This window comes from Scophthalmus maximus, chromosome 17 (assembly GCF_022379125.1).
Source record: "Scophthalmus maximus strain ysfricsl-2021 chromosome 17, ASM2237912v1, whole genome shotgun sequence".
Classification (NCBI taxonomy): Eukaryota; Metazoa; Chordata; class Actinopteri; order Pleuronectiformes; family Scophthalmidae; genus Scophthalmus; species Scophthalmus maximus.
In genome coordinates this window covers 3,902,287-3,919,723 of record NC_061531.1, presented here as the reverse complement: position 1 = coordinate 3,919,723, position 17,437 = coordinate 3,902,287, and the positions used below count along the sequence as shown (strand labels likewise).

General features: G+C 41.1%; 1 protein-coding gene across 7 annotated transcripts in view; it reads right to left on the bottom strand.

Annotated features, from left to right (window-relative positions):
* Positions 1-17,437, bottom strand: part of LOC118288421 (thyroid hormone receptor alpha) — a 95,368-nt gene that overhangs the window by 74,062 nt on the left and 3,869 nt on the right. For 3 of the 7 annotated variants that reach the window (XM_035614491.2, XM_035614498.2, XM_035614495.2), the window contains exon 2: positions 6,622-6,703. The gene's annotated coding sequence lies outside the window, so the exon portion shown is untranslated. Of the gene's footprint in view, positions 1-1,386; positions 1,437-6,621; positions 6,704-10,007; positions 10,082-10,186; positions 10,843-17,437 lie in introns of those variants that run through there. The other 4 variants (XM_035614497.2, XM_047328007.1, XM_035614494.2 and 1 more) reach the window with 4 other exon arrangements.

Below are 17,437 nucleotides of genomic sequence, written 5' to 3'. Positions count from 1 at the left end.
GGATACATAAGACACATTTTAGGACGCAGAGAACCATACCGGGATGTTACTGACACAGAACAGCGTCTAACTAGCTAACTTTTGTCATGTTTCTAAATGTGACTCATTTACATGTTTTTTATTCTCGTGTTTTTCGCTGTTACCAAACTTTTCAGATGCATTACCACTACCATCTGGACTGAAGCAGGGCCAGCCTGGAAAACGTAAGACACATGTGGATGTAATCTCAATACAATTTCAAATTTTGTATCGCAATTAGTCACTGGTCCCTGGTATGTTAGAAAAAATTTCTTCCCTTTTTTCAAATTCATTGTGCTGTTAAAATGATCATCAGAACTCTTTTATTTCATACCCCACCATTACCATTGTTAACACACTTCCTGTAGGTGTGGTTAATGTGTAATTATATTTTAAACATTAGATCGTATTAAGCTGAATTCAACATGTATAATGACTGCTTTGTTTATTATGTATGTATGTATGTATGTATGTATGTCATAAAGATCTTATAGATGCTCTACTGCCAAAGTAGTTACGCCCAAATTAGATGGTGATTAATTGCAGCCTATTACACATTTTGCTCTGAATACTTCTTCACAGCAGCAGTGGCAATTCAATTACAGTTCTTGGCGTCTCCATTTGAGAATTCAGGATTTATCATAATTGATTCTCAACTCAATAAGCAGAAAAGAGGGCATAATTTTCCAGCTGATAATCACTGTACTGTCCTGTGTGCATGTCTTTAGTCCAGCTGCAAGTCTTTAGACATGCATCAGACAAGGAAATTTATTATTTTCCAGGCTCAATCGGAGTAGGTGGAACTTTAGTAAAAATGTTTTGGTGTGTGATGGATGGTTATGTTGTTTGCTAGCGCTGGGGGTTGTGCCTCCACTTTATCTAGTGCCAATATGTTACTGACAAACATGAAATTATTTTTTGTAATCTTTAAATCAAGTAAGAATCTTTTCCTTTTTTTTAAATGGTCTCCATTTTTTTTTTCTTTATACCAAGGAATTAAGGTGTGTGTATCAAGTCTGGATTAAATGCTTTGTGTGTTGGCATTTTTCAGTGGGACCCACAAGCCCTCTATTTGTTGGTTGTGTGACCATGCACTTAAGAGTTTCAAACTGTAAGAGATGGGTTTTGGGACCAATCTACAGTATGTTACCTAGTAGAGTACGTATGTAGCATGTGGATTCAGAATGTGTGAAGAAAGTAAAATAGAGCTAAGCCAGACAGGAGGAGGCAGACAGAGGAAGGATTGGGTTGAACAGGAAGTGCCGGCATTAGTGGGCCATTAGAGGCGGCTGTTGGCAATGACGTGTGGTTCTGGGGCAGCGTGGATGAAGATATAGAATATGTCTTGAAGTCCATCATCATGATCACCTTTGCTCCATGCTTTGTCTCACTGGCCTGCTGGATGAGTCGTAGATTGGCTGGAGAAAAAAAAAATGTCTGACTGGCAGGTTATCTAACATGCTATGTGAATAATTGGACTCTCAACGAGGCCTTAGGGTTGAACAATATGTCTGGGGATGGACGAACTCTTTGTCGTCCAGGTAATTAGCATGGCCATTAGAGAGCAAGTATTTATTTTTAACAAGGGTAAAACATATTCCATAACCTTTAGGGGTTCTTTTGTACTGCCTTAGAGCAAAATGTAGAATGTCTTTCACTTCCTAAAAATGAAAAAAAAAACAAATTAGAGCAATAAAACCTAGATTTAAACTAAATGGCTTATGAGAACACATCTTCTCAGTTGTTATGTAGGTTAATGCATTTTTTGCCTTTGGGTCTGTCATGCACTTGCGTGTTCATGGACGACTTGCGGCCAAAATTATTTATGCAACATTTAAAGGACTCTATAATTTAGGCTGAGGGGAGAGTTTGCATCCTACAGTACATGTTCAGTGGCTCTGAAAGGATCCAACGCCCACTGGCCCATGAACACATTTAGATCAGTGACGTGAACTCTCCATGAACTGATGGTTTCAACATCTTTTTCATGTGGCAGAAAAACTCACCAGAAACAGAAACTGAACACTGCAATACAATAACAACTGTTTAGTCATATGTGCAAGCAGAGATATGTGATGACATAGATTCCTAATGACAGACACTGACATACTGGGTGAGAATTTTCTGAAACCAAAGCTCATGGTTGACTGTCCTCACACTGAACATTAACATCTTAGTATCTAAAACAATATCACCTTTTTTTAATATAATTTTTCAGTTCAGTGTGAAATAAGATGCTCGTCTTGGTCATACCTGATAGTTAAGTCAATGTATTTGGGTTTCGGACTGTTGACAGAGATAAAACAAGGCATCGGAAGACTTTGGTCTGTAGGAAATTATATTTGAGTTAGTCACATACTGTCCATTTATTCAATATTTCATATATTCTGCTGCTTTTCTTATTTTCAGATTGGAGCTTCCCATTGTGAATATTAACTAGACTGACATTACACATGCAGAGTTTCTGTCCTCTCAGTTAAGAAGATAAGTTTTAGATATTAATAATCTAAGTTACTTGTAAATGATATAAATGAGATTCTGTTCTTCTCCCATACAACAGTTTTACCATTTATCTTGCCACATCTCTCATACAGGCTTTACAATTAATCAACAGCTTTTGCTATGGTTGAAATATAAATTCATTAAAGGCGTCAGAATCTTGACTATACATCCTTTTTTCAGTAATGAGAACATGTGAAGGACAATTTTGTTCAACTGAAGACTACATTCCAGTTTCTGTTTGTTCAACCAATCCTAGATCAACATGAAAAGGCAGTCCGTGTGGTCAGTTACCCATAGCACAATTCATCAATTTCTGCATAAAGCATTATCCAACACTACGGCTTGCACAACTGAGAAAAAATAAAGAGATACTTAAGCCTTAATATTGTCAGCAGTTTTTATGTAGTCCTAGTGTATTTTAAAATGCCCTTGATAGTTTTTATCATATTTAGACACCCCTGTTTTTTTTTCAAGTCATGCTGACTAAAAGTCTGGGCTTCTCTTTGTGTAAAGAAAAATGTACTTTTTTTTTGTCCTTTTCAGTCTTCAGAATATACAGAAATTTTGAACAAGTCAGGCCTAAGGCCAATATCACATGACATTTTATCATATCATTTTCTGATGAAAAAAACAGGTTGAATAAGTAAATTCTGTTAATTTACTATGAGTCCTCCAGTTCATCCCAAAGCAGCTATGTGAGTTTAAAGTCCGGAGACTGTGCTGCTCTTAATCATGTGAAGCCTCCGTATGGTTCTTTTCTTCCAATGTTTTGGGTCATTATCCTTTTGTATGAAGCTCTGAACAACCAGGCTGTCTTTCTTTGTTACCGGCCTCTTTCTCACCATCCTGACAGCAACATACAGTACTACATCCTACTGTACATTATTAGTGTCCTAACTATGTGTCAGCGGGTGCACGGGGACCAGTGGGAATGGTTTGCATCAAAACTTTTTCAGGGATCAAGCAATGTTGCCAATGTTGGCACGCTACGGCATGTGGTGCAGAGCCACCCAGCTTTTTAGTTGCTCACACTAATTCCGACATTGCATGTGAGGAAATTAGAACAATGTGAACGCAGCCCTGAAGGAAGTTAGGAACATGTGTTGCATACGTGCATCGAGGGGGACTCACGAGTGTGAAAATAACTTGGGCTGCGTGAGACATAAAGTTACATCAAATCCCATTACATCCCCCATCATGTCACAATACATCCCGTCATGTTGCATCACATCAGAGCATCAGGAGCACAAATCTGAGACTCCCACCGCTGCGCTAATCTCTCTGCTTTCTCTACATTCGCTCAGCGGGGGTAATAACGCCATACAACCATTATCCATTGTCCGTGCATTTCTCTAACAGCAGGGGTGGTGCCACTTTACAGTCAACACACACTCACACACTTGTACTGCACTGCTAATTTTAACAGCCATGGGGAATGGTAAGAAGCCTTTGCTGCTCGGACAATCAAGGGATGAATAGGTCTAATGAACGAGTGGCTCGTACGGCATTATTGGATTACTGCTATCATGCACATCAGTAATTTTCACTAATTTTTTTTCCGAAAGAGACTGTAAACAATACTGTGTAAACATTTCTGTGTAACTATAAAATAATATCAAAGTAATACATGAGATTAAACACATTGTATTTGCCTTTTTTGTTGAGATAGCCACAATTACTTTTCTATGACTGTGGCACTATAGTTGGGGGTGACTGCTAGTTTGGTTTTCTCTCTTATGGTAATAATGACGAAAACAACTGGTAGGTCATGTCTGACAACTGTGGATATCAGACATCCTCTAAGCAGAGCCTGCTGACAGCTCTGACTCTACACTTTGGATGCTAACATTTGCTAATGTTATAGATTCCGAGACTGTTGGGACAAGCTGTCCACAGTCCGCGGATTCAAGTGATTACAATATTGACGCAATGTACTTAGAGTGTACTTAAAGTGTAACTGGGGTCACAGTGATGTGACAGTTTATGTTTTAAAGGGGTCATTGTTGCCAAATCCCTTTTCAATGGGTCAATAAAGCATTAGTTATTTTATTTCACACAGATGCACTTGGTTACATGAGAAGTAATGTATTAGTCGTGGACATGTTAAATTTTTTAAGATAATCGAGACATTAGATATAGATTCTGACTAATGCAAATCGTTTTTGTTTTTTACCTATTACATTTTAAGCAACTGAATTTTCCTTGTTGTTTTACACTACATACTCATATGATTATAGGAGTATGAATTAGGGTGACTTTTTAAAATCACCAATACAAATTAGAATAATTTTCTTACTGACTTAAATGCAGCTTTCAGATGTGCTCAAGTCACAACATTTTACTGAGAGGCTGTATTTGAGAACTCAAATGTATGCAAACGATGCGCAGGAACATTGTCTGGACCTATTCCTGCCAGCCCCCTAGTAAAATGTCCAGAGAATGTCCGAGTGAGCCCCTTTCGAGAATACATCAGGAAAATCTCCAGAAGAATTCTGGGCATTTTGATGACTGTAAACCGTCATTATTATCATAACTACAATTATTATTATTAATAACATCATTGCATCAAAAAGTGTCAGTATTAGTTCTGTAATTATAAGTGTCAGTCTAGTAGACATTAAAACAGCGATTGTACAACTCTCTCTCTCTCTCTCTCTGCCCAGCTCTCCTCTGTCCCCTTCTCGCCCCAACCGGTATAGACAGATGACCGTCCACAACTGAGTCCGGTTCTGCCAGAAATTTCTTCCTGTAAAAAGGGAGTTTTTTCTCATCCTCAGTCGCCAAGTGCTTTGCTCATTGTGGGATTTGTCGGTTTTCCCCTGTAATATTGTAATTTTGACCTTACTATGTAAAGTGCCTTGAGACAATGTATGTTGTGATTTGGCGCTATACAAATAAAACTGAATTGAATTGAATTAAAACGGAAACATTGCTTTCTGCAGAGCAGTTATCATCATGTCCGACTGTACATCCTGCATGCTCTACCCAGACGCCAGAGAATGCTCCAGAGATTTTCCTGATGCTGTGGACAAGTCTGACTGGGACAATCTCCTGCCGCAGACATCATGTCCCTGACGCAATTTTATGGACATTTTCCCGAGTTCATGTGAGAAAACAGCTTTGCAGAGTGATCGGATGGAAAACAGCCTCCGCTTATTTGGAAGTAAAAGGCGCATAGATGCATTTGAAAAATATCAGACATGCATATTCAACAGAGCAGCGTCATTGTACAAACAAATATAGGTCGACTTGTGCAAGTTATTCATGCTCCAATACACAGTGTACGAACCTTTTATTGGAAACAAAGTTTTCTCAAAACACGGAAAAGGGCTAATAAGCACAAGTCAATGCATGTTTGCGTATCTAATTAAGACATCCATCTATGAGACCTTTCTATAGCAAAAACAGGCTAAAGGCTGCTCCGCAGTGCACCCTGCTTTTCCTTTCCTTACCTTGTTGCTGTGCGCTGTGCCCGGCGGGCTCCACACAATTATCTCAATGATTAATAAAATGCTGATTTCACTTAGAGTCCCTTCCTAAAATACACCCTCACAGTCTCACAGCAGACAGAGTCACAGATGTGCAGAAGGTAGATCAAATTAGCTGCATTATTATTTGACACTGGTGAGGATTTTAATTAACGTGTGCGCGTGCGTGTGTGTGTGTGTGTGTGTGTATGTGTGTGTGTGTGAATACATGACACTTTTACTTTGTTTCTCTATAACCTGTTTCTTTTTTTTCTCTTTGACACAACGTGCTATTCATGCTCCACACGCCAGCCTCACATGTAGCCTCAGCATAATATTAAATTTAAATCATTTGGCGTGATTTTTATTGCTTCTTCATAATTATGTAAATCATCATCATTTCAAAACAATTGCACAGCCCACTATGATTGAAAAAGTCATGGGAGAACGCTGTGTTGTTTAAATATGAGCAACATAAATTGAAAGCCATCTGTGCAGTAATGCACAGGACTTACACTGGAGCGTTATCGCTGCAGTAGGTGAATTCGTTGCGGGCGGAAAAGGCCGAGGCCACAGGGTTTGTTTACTGCTCCACACTAGAATCAGATATGAAGACGAAGAGAGGAGAACCAACCTGGTGCTATGAAGACAGAGGCCAGTCTTCTCCACTGACACGATCATCAGATGGCAGCGTGTCTTCAATGAAATTACAGACTCTGAAAGGAAATGGGGAAAATTAAGACAATGGAAAATGTGACATTTTGACTCAAACTGAAAAGTTTTTCACTTTCGAAGCTCTGAACATTTTGCATTGCGTATGTACACCACAAATACATGCAACTTTGGTGTTGTTTATTGACAGAATATTACAATTACATTAAAAAAGGTAGCATTGGTTCTCTAAGCGCAGGTTCACAGGTCAATCTTAAGGTACAAACCGAGATGGCTCCTTATGGATCCTGCCTCATACTAATTTAAAATAATGAGGGGACACCAGCTCTTTCAGCCTGAAATCACTGCTAGTGTTTCCCCTGCCACTGTGACCCCCGAAAGGAAATTTCAGTCATTTGCTGTTTGCTTTCATTTAAAGCTGTTTCTTTTCTTTTTACCCCAGTTCACCCTGAGTCTTAGGCCCCTCACGAGTCACCACCACCAAGAGCAGTGAACCCAGGAGAAACTCTGACTTTTGTGTTAAACAATGTGAAGCTGCAGAATACATAGGACAGGGCTGTGTGCATGTCTATGTGTCCTTGATATACTTGTTAAGCTGATTAAGTTTAAATGAAAAGGGGGGGGGGGGGTCTGCCCACAATCTGAATGTTCAGACTGTGTATAAGTAGGTCAACTTATGCCTCAAGTCAAATCACATGGCTCTGAATTCAGGTAGAATTTCCCAACCCCATGTCTTCCACTTGAATATCCGCTGCCAGTGAGCTTAATGAAAACTTGAGAACGCGCTTAATCTACCAACCAATGAAACACTAAATGTTTGGGATGAAGCCCCATGTGAAACGCAACGCAGAGACGCCGGCTCCTGGCAAATCCTGCACCGGGACTAAACAAACGTCTATATTACTAAACAAACATCACGTTGACCCAAGGCTGACCTTCAATGTCAGACTATTGTTGCTTCCACTCCATTTGCCTCCTATGGAGAGTCTGGACCAACTACTGCCCCCCTCCCAATCACACTAACACTAATTCGTCATCAAGCAGAAAACCCTCTTCTCTGTACTCCGTGTTCTTTTTACATTTTTCTGGGTGAGACCAAAAACGACTTCCCTGCCTCATCTGGACAATAAAGTTTATTCTTTGCTATTCTAAAGCTTTAAATCACCAGTAAAATATACTGATATATATACGGAAAAAAATTATACTGCATGCAAGATTAGACAGATGGCTCACTAGATAATAATGTAACTGAGTTAATAAGGTAATTAACATAGAATAAATCATAATTTAAGTCATATATTAGGAATCTGCTAGTATTATTTATATTCTTTATTTTCACTGTAATATTTTAGGGCTATTAATGGGATAAGTACATCATAAGTCAACAACATCATCTGCTGTGGTAAAACACTTCACTGTTCAGTCAGACTGGTTGTAAACAAGCCAGTGTGTCTGCCAGATTAGCCAGATTAGCTTAACCATTTACTAATGGAGGTGACACAACACCTAATGGTAAATACACAGAAGAAGACTACAGCCACAGCAAGTGTGGTGGGTCAAACTTGAACCAGGCAGTCGGCATTTAAACTGGAACAGATTCTCACGGAATGGGGTAATATATTGACAATTCAAGTGAAGGATTATTAAAGCAAATAAGTTTGTTGTTTTTTTAAACAAGAAAAAAATATGCAACACAATTTTGAGCCCAAAATCGAGGTGCATTAAACAGAACTAAACTGTAAGCAGTATAACTGAATAGACCAAATTGACCTCACTGACTGACCACAAAAGGGAACATATAGTACATAATCACACCATTTTACAACAAAGGTGTAACTTAAAGCTAGAGTGTGTAATATTTAGAAGAACTTAATCACAGAAATTGAATATGTTGTCCATTACTGTGTTCATATGTATAATCACTTGCAACAAAGGACCGATGTTTTTTCGCCAACTTTGAATTAGTTAAATGTAGTTACATGAGCTGGCCTCGACCTCCGTGTAAGTCGTCATGTTTCGTCGCGTTGAACAGGGTTGCACAAAACTGGCCTGTATACGTCCCATTCGCGTTGAAATTTCCGCGCTGACGGAAACCGGAAATGGAATGAGCGGCGCTCCACCACTAAGTGTCCCTGTCGGGTGCTCAGTTGTTTGTGATTTGCAACTTTACCACCAGATGCCGCCAGAAAATTACACTCTGGGGCTTTAAAGACAAAAATTACTCACTAAACTAAAACACTGGTCTTTCGGTTTAAAAAACGGAAGAGTGACTGCACAGAAGTGACTAAATGCTACACAATACTAAAAAGATGAGTATGATCTATGACATACAGTATGCCATGTGAATGTGATCTGTGTAAGGTCAAAAGGTCAACATAAACTAAACGAGGAGACAAAGAACTACTACAAAGTGTGACTCGCAAAGATCACAAAGGCGTGAGTGCAGGGGAGATATGGAAATTTAAACCATGCAGCAGTGTGTCTAATCGACTTATTAAATTGCAAGCGATTTCGGAGAAAGATTGTTTGTTTTAGATCTTTTGACCGCACTGGTCGAGGCTCGGACACGCTAACCACGAGGCCAAAACCCCTGAGCAAGTAGCGTGTGTCGTAAGCACGTCTCTTAAGCCATCGGGGAGTGATGTTTAAAAAACTGCACACACTGCATGGCGCGGTCCACACAATTTTATTTACAGAACTAACAGGCCGTGAGGAAATGTTCACTGAATTTTACAAATAGTTTATTGAATTAAAATCGCTTACTGCCCCTTTAAGAGATGTGATCTCATCAATAAACTGATAAACGCAGGTTTATCATTACAGACAGTATGAACCCGATGACCAAACCTAAAAAAAAGTTGACCAATGTGTCAACAAAGTAAGCAAATCTGAATTAACGAGATTAGATGGGCATTTTTCACTTTTCTCTGACATTTCATATAGTTAACAAAATCAAATAAGGCTTCACACAAACCAAACTGTCAGTTGATTGATGAAGAAATGAGCAACTGGTTATTCAATTTATTAACAAAGTAACCATTGCACTATTATTATGCACTATTATTAGAAAGGGAAACAGCGAATATCAACTCAGTATCATCAATTGCTATGGTTTTTAATTGGGAGGATATGGGTTGGCGCAGATCAAAAACTATGGTGGCCTGAGGAGTTGGTGACAAAACAATCAAATGAGCCAGTGAGTCTATTTGCAGTTGCAACGGCCTGATTTGTCTAATACCATCAGCATCACTCTGATGTGGCTTTATTATTTTCTCCTGCATTCCCTTTGTTTTCCCCGCTGTACCAAAAACTTCCTCTGTGACCCCAAAAACTTTGGACTTTGTGTACCTTTACCCCCCGTTGTGCTCGTCTTTCCTGCGCTCTTGTTGGCAGAGGAAGAGTTGACAATGTAACGTTCCGATCTGATAAGAGGGGAAAAAAAGAAAAACAATAACAGCACGGCTAATGTGCAACTCATGAAATGTATTAGACCCAGCTCAGTGCATCCCTCTCTGGTGGAGGCTTACAGGAGTAGGGGGGCCTCGCCAAGTGCTTCCAGCGTTGCGGATCCACGTCTGGAACATGACCTTTACTGCTCAGTGCCTCCTATCTTTCTTGATCTTGATTCCCTGGACAGCAACTCTTGTCTATCTCTCCTCTTTCCCGTCTCTCTTAGATGTTAAGAACAGCAAGATGCCAGAAGAAATGTTCTTTTAAAAGTCACAGCGTGAGCTTTACTGTACAAGATTGCTGAAGCCCCCACCCCCCGAGGGGAGAAGCAAAGGGCTCGACCTCTCTGCGCCGGTTCATCCTGAGCAAGGAGTCCGTCCTTTTAATGTAATCCCTCGTCCACTTCCTGTTGTGGCCACTCCTGACGCCTTGGTTCCTTTCTCCATAGGACAGAGTGTGTGTGTGTGTGTCTGCACAGTACACGGATCCCTGTCTACTTCAAGTTCATGTATTTGTGTGAGAGAGAGAGAGTGAATCCTCCCTGGAGGGGAGGGAGCTTGTTATAAAGTCTTTCTCTCATTCCACTGAAGCAGGTTTTCTTTTTCCGTCTTGCCTCTTATCCCCTAAAACAATACAAGCCTCCAGAGGGATGCTACCGAAAGTAGGAGAGGGGCTTCAGAGTAACAGAGCCAAGGATAGAGGGCGGGGGGGAATGAGAGCGGAACAGACACTGCCACGCCAAACACAGCTTCACTCTCAGATGATGCCAACAACAGGGTCATTTGAAGAATGCCGGGTTAATCAAACTACGCTCAGCAGCGTCTGGAACGTTTCATGTGACGTGTATGAAGAAACACATGGCTGATATAACCCCCCCACCCCCCCGGGGACGAGCACTGTAACTAGCGTGGAAACGCAATGATGATGTTTGAGCTAATTGGAGGAGTGTGTGTGTATGTGTCATCAAATGTGGAAAAAAATTCATCCCACAACAAATCATAAAAAAAATGAAGCAATAAAACTGTATTTTCTTTGGAGCCAGCGCTGACGCTTTGCTTTCGGCAAATGAGACATCTGATGTCAGCCCTTACTTGCTGTACAGCTATAGCGAAACATTAAGATCGAAAGTTGCACAAATCGAATTTTCAATGGATCGGTCAACTATGCGTACAGTGTGAAAGGAACAGCTTGTTGTGACAAACCCACAGAAACATCCGACTCGCCTCAGCAGTCCTCTCCGCTCTACATGCAACCACTGAGCGCGTCGCAGCCCAGTGTTTTGGTTTTACTGCCCCTCGGTTTTCATGCAGTATTTCACTTCCACCCATCAACTCTCATTAAGCATGTGCTCAGCAGGAGCAGGCCGCGGTTAATAGCAAAAGAAAAAAGAGAAAGGCTCCCAGCACCAAACAGATGGTGAACATAGTGGAGCATTTAGCAGCTAAGGAGACAGGTATTTCCCAACAGAGCGAAAATAGATTAAATAAGAGATTTGCCAGACACATGAAAATGTTGGACAATGGATACCATTACACTGTAAAAAGCCCCCGGATTCGTCTAAATGCATCCTGTATTAATATGGTAATAAATTAACTACACTATTAAACTACACTTTAATCCAACAGCTGCTCAAGAGAATATTCTTTATAGCTGCTAACTTACTTTACGTTTTTATCGGTTCCTCACCTTATGGGTATGGATATTAACTTTTATCAAAACAACAACCGACCGTCTTCTTTCAAAAATAGATCAAATTAGAACATTTTTAAGAAATACCAAAAAAAAATCCTTTTAGCAAAGGCAGCCACATGAGGCCCAGTATGCGAAAATCTCTCCCGTGACTTGATGAAGTGATGAATATCGCCTCGCATGTTCCCTTTTTAGCGGCCTGTGAAGTGCTCGTGGTTGTCATGGTGAGCAAAGATTTTTTTTTTAATGCAACGGCAATTGGGGAAATCAATGAGGAAAGAGACAACACACGCCACAGAAAACACTTTGGAGTTGATCGCCATGCTAGCTGCTAGCATGAGCATGCTAACAAGCTCATGATGACTGTACATGCTGATGAATGTTTACCCAATGCACCATCTTCGTTTGGTACGTTAGCATGCTAATATTTGCTGTTCGGTGGCAAACATGAAGTCAGGGCCCAAAATTAGCACTCGCCTGTCGCCAAAATGCGGGTAAATTTGGTCTTTGGCGAGGAAATTATGGAGACCACACGCCACTCTTGCGGATAGGAAAAAAATGTCCTGCGCGCCAGAGAAAGCTGCTGGTTGCTCTTTTTCTTTTGTTAATTTTGGACCCTGAATGAAGTACAGCTGAGGCTGAAGGGAATGTCATAAGTCCTGCAGGTATTTTGGTCAGGAACCAAAGAGGACTAAATTACTGGTGAGATATTTCTGCACAAAATCAAAAAAAAAAAGAAGCTAAACAAGACCCGAGAGCCAATTGAAAACACAGGGCGCATTCACAGCTTTACAGTCAGGACAGAGCTCGGAGGTAGAGGGCTTATCAAGTCTCGCCTGTGGGGCAGGAAAAATGATCCACCTCCCTTCTCAAGGAGAAACTGATCCACTTTGTCCTCTTTACTGGAAGAATGCAAGTTAAGCACTTGTTTTTTTCTGTAGCTACACTGGTACCTCTGCACTCTGTGTACAGTTTGTCCCTAAACACGTGCATTTGCACCACTGCAAAATGAAAAGCAGCAGCGGGGCGATTCATACCCTGTGCGCGCATTGTACATACAATATACATTTGTTCTGCCACCGTTTTAAAAATAGAAAAGAACATTTTTTACACAACATAATTTGTCTCTCTCTTGGTGTTTTGCACTGTTCATTGTAAAGATGTGTGCGGTGCTCTTTGCCCCACTTTTGCTCTCTCTCGCTCTCTCTCTCTCACACAAACACAGCCCGCAGCACTGGGAGAAATCCCGCCCACAGCGTAGGCCCATTAACACATCCTTTAAGTTTTTACTGTCATCTGCTGGCAGAATTTAACTCTGTACGTACTGTACCGCTTTTGCTGTGTGCGTTCACGTGACAAACAAACAATTCTCAGCAACAGGCACACCTCATCTTAACACCGGCCCTGCTATGCAAGAGTATACCGTGAGTCCACCTGGCAGTTCACAACCCAGCGCCATCTTGGGTTTTTTTGGAACCAGAAGTAACCATATTTGGAAGATCATGGGGTTGGCCTGATTTGAGAGCTTGCCCAATGCACGTCCACCTACACCCTCCAATGCATACCATACTTTATCGTCTGTTTTACTGTAAATTATACTATAATTTACAAAATGAACATCATCCTGTATTGAAGAAGACATGAAACTAGAGATTGAGACCATAAACTTCTCAGCAAAGTGTTTACTGACGTTATAAATCAAGTGAGAAGTAGAGTAATTTTCAACAGACTTCTTTCTGCAGCCAGTGGAGTCGCCCTCTGCTGGTCATTCCAGCGATTACAGGCCTCAGCAACTTCTGCATTGGCTTCACTTTCCTGACCTGGTGACGACTTCCATTTCGCTAACAGTCCATGTTAATCACACAAGTAAAACAATATGTCATATTGCTGAAACTCAAAACCAATTGCAGCATTATGTCATGGTCATAAAACCTTAGTCAGGAGACTTTTGGTGAGAGTCAACTGTGATTTAATACCTTTAAAAGTTATTTCCTGTCAGATGGGGGGAGGGGGGGGTCTGTCCTCGGCTGACTGGTACGTGTTTAATTTTCAGCGTGGGAGACATGTCTAGTTCTGGTATTTGAAATAATTGAATAGAGGCGGCATTAAACACAGGAAAGGAACAGGACATTCCACAGAAACTCGAACCACGGAGGGACCCCGAGGCTCTTCTATAATACTCTGTGTATGTGTGTGTGAGAACATTTAAGAGCTGTACTGTATGTTTTATAATGCTGCATGATTGACGTTTTAGTCAGTCAGGCATTATGTACACTGTGTTCATCCACTAGGTGGTAACGTCTCTTGCTCTCTTTCTACCAGCCGCAGCTCTTCAGTGTCTTTTCTCTTTCTCTCTCTCTCTCTCTTTCTTCTCACACTTGCCCGTCACAATTTTCAGGGGACCAGGTCGATGTCGTCAAATGTCTTGTTTAGTCTGACCAACACTCCGAAACAGAAGGATGTGTGGTTTACAAAAAAACACACAGCTCCTGTTTACTGATGCATGACTTAAACTAGTAGAGCTTCATTCAAAACTGTGCTGAACATACAAACATACACACAATTAGTTGTTAACATTATATATTATTTAATCAACTAATTCTCACATATCACTCCGTTCTATTCAAACAGCTTTGTTGGAAACTCAACACCAAAATTTCCATCTATTAAAGATCGATTTTAACCATACATACTAAACTATGTCTTATAATAGTTGAGTTTGATTAGTTGACAAAGTCAGAGGTAGAAGGTTAAATCCACCAGGTTGATGAATTGGCTGATTACAAATACAGTATATCAGCGCTGGTGTGTGGACAGTATTTCCCATTAATTACCTCATCAATTACCTAGACTGTGGCGGCTGCCATAGAACAATTTGTCCACAACAGTTTTTTTTTTTACAGTTCACTTAATAACACAAGTGATTCTGAGCTACTGTATTATGAGTTAGTGTTTTGCACAGCTGCCTCCCTCTCTGTCTCCCTCTCTCTCTCATCTGTCAGTAGGACTCGCCGCAGCACCACCATCAGTCCTGCCACGTCTGTGGTCTGGCGGACCGTCAAAACATCCATTGGCTCCTTACCGTCCTCGGCGGGCAGCAGACCTCAGTGTCACGCCTGCTCTAATAATCAGTGTGGTGCGCATGACGGTAAACTATGTCTTAAAACTGTGAGACCAGCGGAGGAGAATTAGCCACTCAGGCGGTACCAATATCCCAGGAATGTACCAATAGCGTACAGAGCCTTGGCAAGTGGGTACGATTAAAGAAATATTAGGGGTCGACCAATTATCTGCACCGATATTCACCATTTTTTATGATTATCGGTATCTGCCATTTTTTAAATCCAATTTGACGATGAGATAATTTCATTATAAAATGCGCTTTATTTGCTCTGATGCTGCCGCAGTCACTACAGGACTTTAGCCATGTCCCGTCCATGTTTGTTTGTTCAACTTCACAATACTGCTGCTGACAGCTCCCTGCACTTTGTGTGTTGCGGTCATGTTGAAAGGTTCTGTGAATTAAATATTCTTTAATGCATTTCATCTAAGTTTTGCATTAAGAGTTTGTATTATTCTAAATTTTGACCCCTTTTGACACTTTGGTACTGCAGACAAAAGTCGGTTTCAAATATCGGTCTCTTTGATTAGTAATAATCGATATCGGAATCGGCACAGAAAAAGTCATATCGGTCGACCCCTAAGCTAAACCCTTAGTTACAAACATATTTGCCATTAATTAACATCATGCTTTTATGTAAAAAAATAAATAAATAAATTGAAATATGACTGACCAATTTTTCCTCATCCGACTCAAATATCCAGTATCGCTACGTCCAACTGCAAATACTGGTACAGTGAAATCTCCACAAACTGATCATATGCTGCACATCCTCTGAGTCATTTTTGCTGTAGGTGCCGCACACCCACTGGCGTTCTCAGTGTTCCCGGTTAAAAAAGGATTGAGCTCAGAAAGTGTTACATGAGCTACACATGGGGGACAAAGTGTACCAAGTCACAGGACGCCCCGTGACAATGACCAACAAGAGAGAGAGATGGAGATGTCAACACACCTGTACAGGTCAGACTGGTCTACTTAGGCAAAATAAGGCAGCATATTTATATATCTATTTACAGTATATATATATAAAGAAAGCCATTTACCTGCATGTGACTGTGGGTGAAACCCGACACAGGTACAGGGAGCGCACACACACAATCCTGGCTGCAGGGCAACCGAGGAGCTGTGAGGCAACAGTGTTCAGCCACTGCACCTCTGTGCCAACCCGACTTTCCGTCTAATACACATAATCCTAACTCGATTACAGAAATCTAATTTAATGTGCTCGAATTTGAAATGCTATTTACCGCTTACGTTTCGAGGCCCCTTTTGATTTTGCGTGGGTTTTATGTGTTCAGCTGTTTTTCGTGTTCCCTGTTGAGCCTGCGAGAGGATGTGAGTATTCTGCAAATTGGATCATTATTGACTGCATGGACACACCAGAGCAGGTTTACTGAGTCCACCTTTTAATCAGCACGCACGCACGTTTTCAATTTGGCAGTTTTTTTATTGTTTTTTTTTTACCAACACTGATGTGTGCAAATGGAAGCAGATGCTACTTAGAGTTGGATTGTGCATATCCGTTGCACAGACGTACTGTATTTCAGAGCGGCCATGCACAAAGGAAGAGAGTGTCGGAGTAAATGGAATTAAATCACACTGTCTGCAAAAAAGTCCGCTTGAAGACAGAGTGTAACGCAGACATTTTGACCCGTCATAGTCGAGACACACGTGTGACTAATTACATTTAAAGGGATAGTTTAAAACTCCGTAAAATGAGATCGCTGATCACCATCTCCATAAAAGTAACATATTAACTATGCATAAGTACCTCATACAACCCCACTTCAAAAATCACTGAACTATCCCTTTAAGGTGGCTCTGTACTATGAGGGCCTCTGAGGACCCCAGTGCGCAATGCCCCTCACTCACTGAGTGTGAATAATGTAAAGGCTCCTGAACTGGCAAAACCGAATGGCACGCGGCCACTGCTGATGTTATTAATCACACAGCCGTCACATGTCAAAATGTTTCCAGTGAAAGAGAAGATCCCTTTAAAAGCGCTGCAGTGCACACACTCGCGGTAAAATCCCAACATGTGATTTCACTCAGTGCTGTTGATTGGACCTCTGCTCGAGAGCATGTACCTCCACGCTCACACTTTTTCCATTTTCGAGTTGTATCGGTGCATTCGAAGTGTGTCAACATGCAGTGCGCTGTCTGCCAGTACCCGGATGATGTCATCATAACAGTCACAAAGTTGTGCTGTGAAACACTTCTCGCCCTCATCGGTCGCCATCTTGGCTACGTGGTGGAAGAGGAGGGACCACCGGCGTATTTTATACAACTCGTGAAAACCTTTGGTCGGCGGCGGGCACACACAAGAAGGTAAAACGTTCCGTTTCTTCAGTCACGTGAGCAGAGCAGCGAAACAGAACACAACTGAATATTTTGTCAGGTGACATTTGTCTGGTTCACCGTCCTGTGAGCGGAGCAACGGCAGTGTTTGATTTGAGACAACACTACCCTGTCGAACTCGATTTCACAAACGCCAGTAAATTCATTTCGTACATTGTGT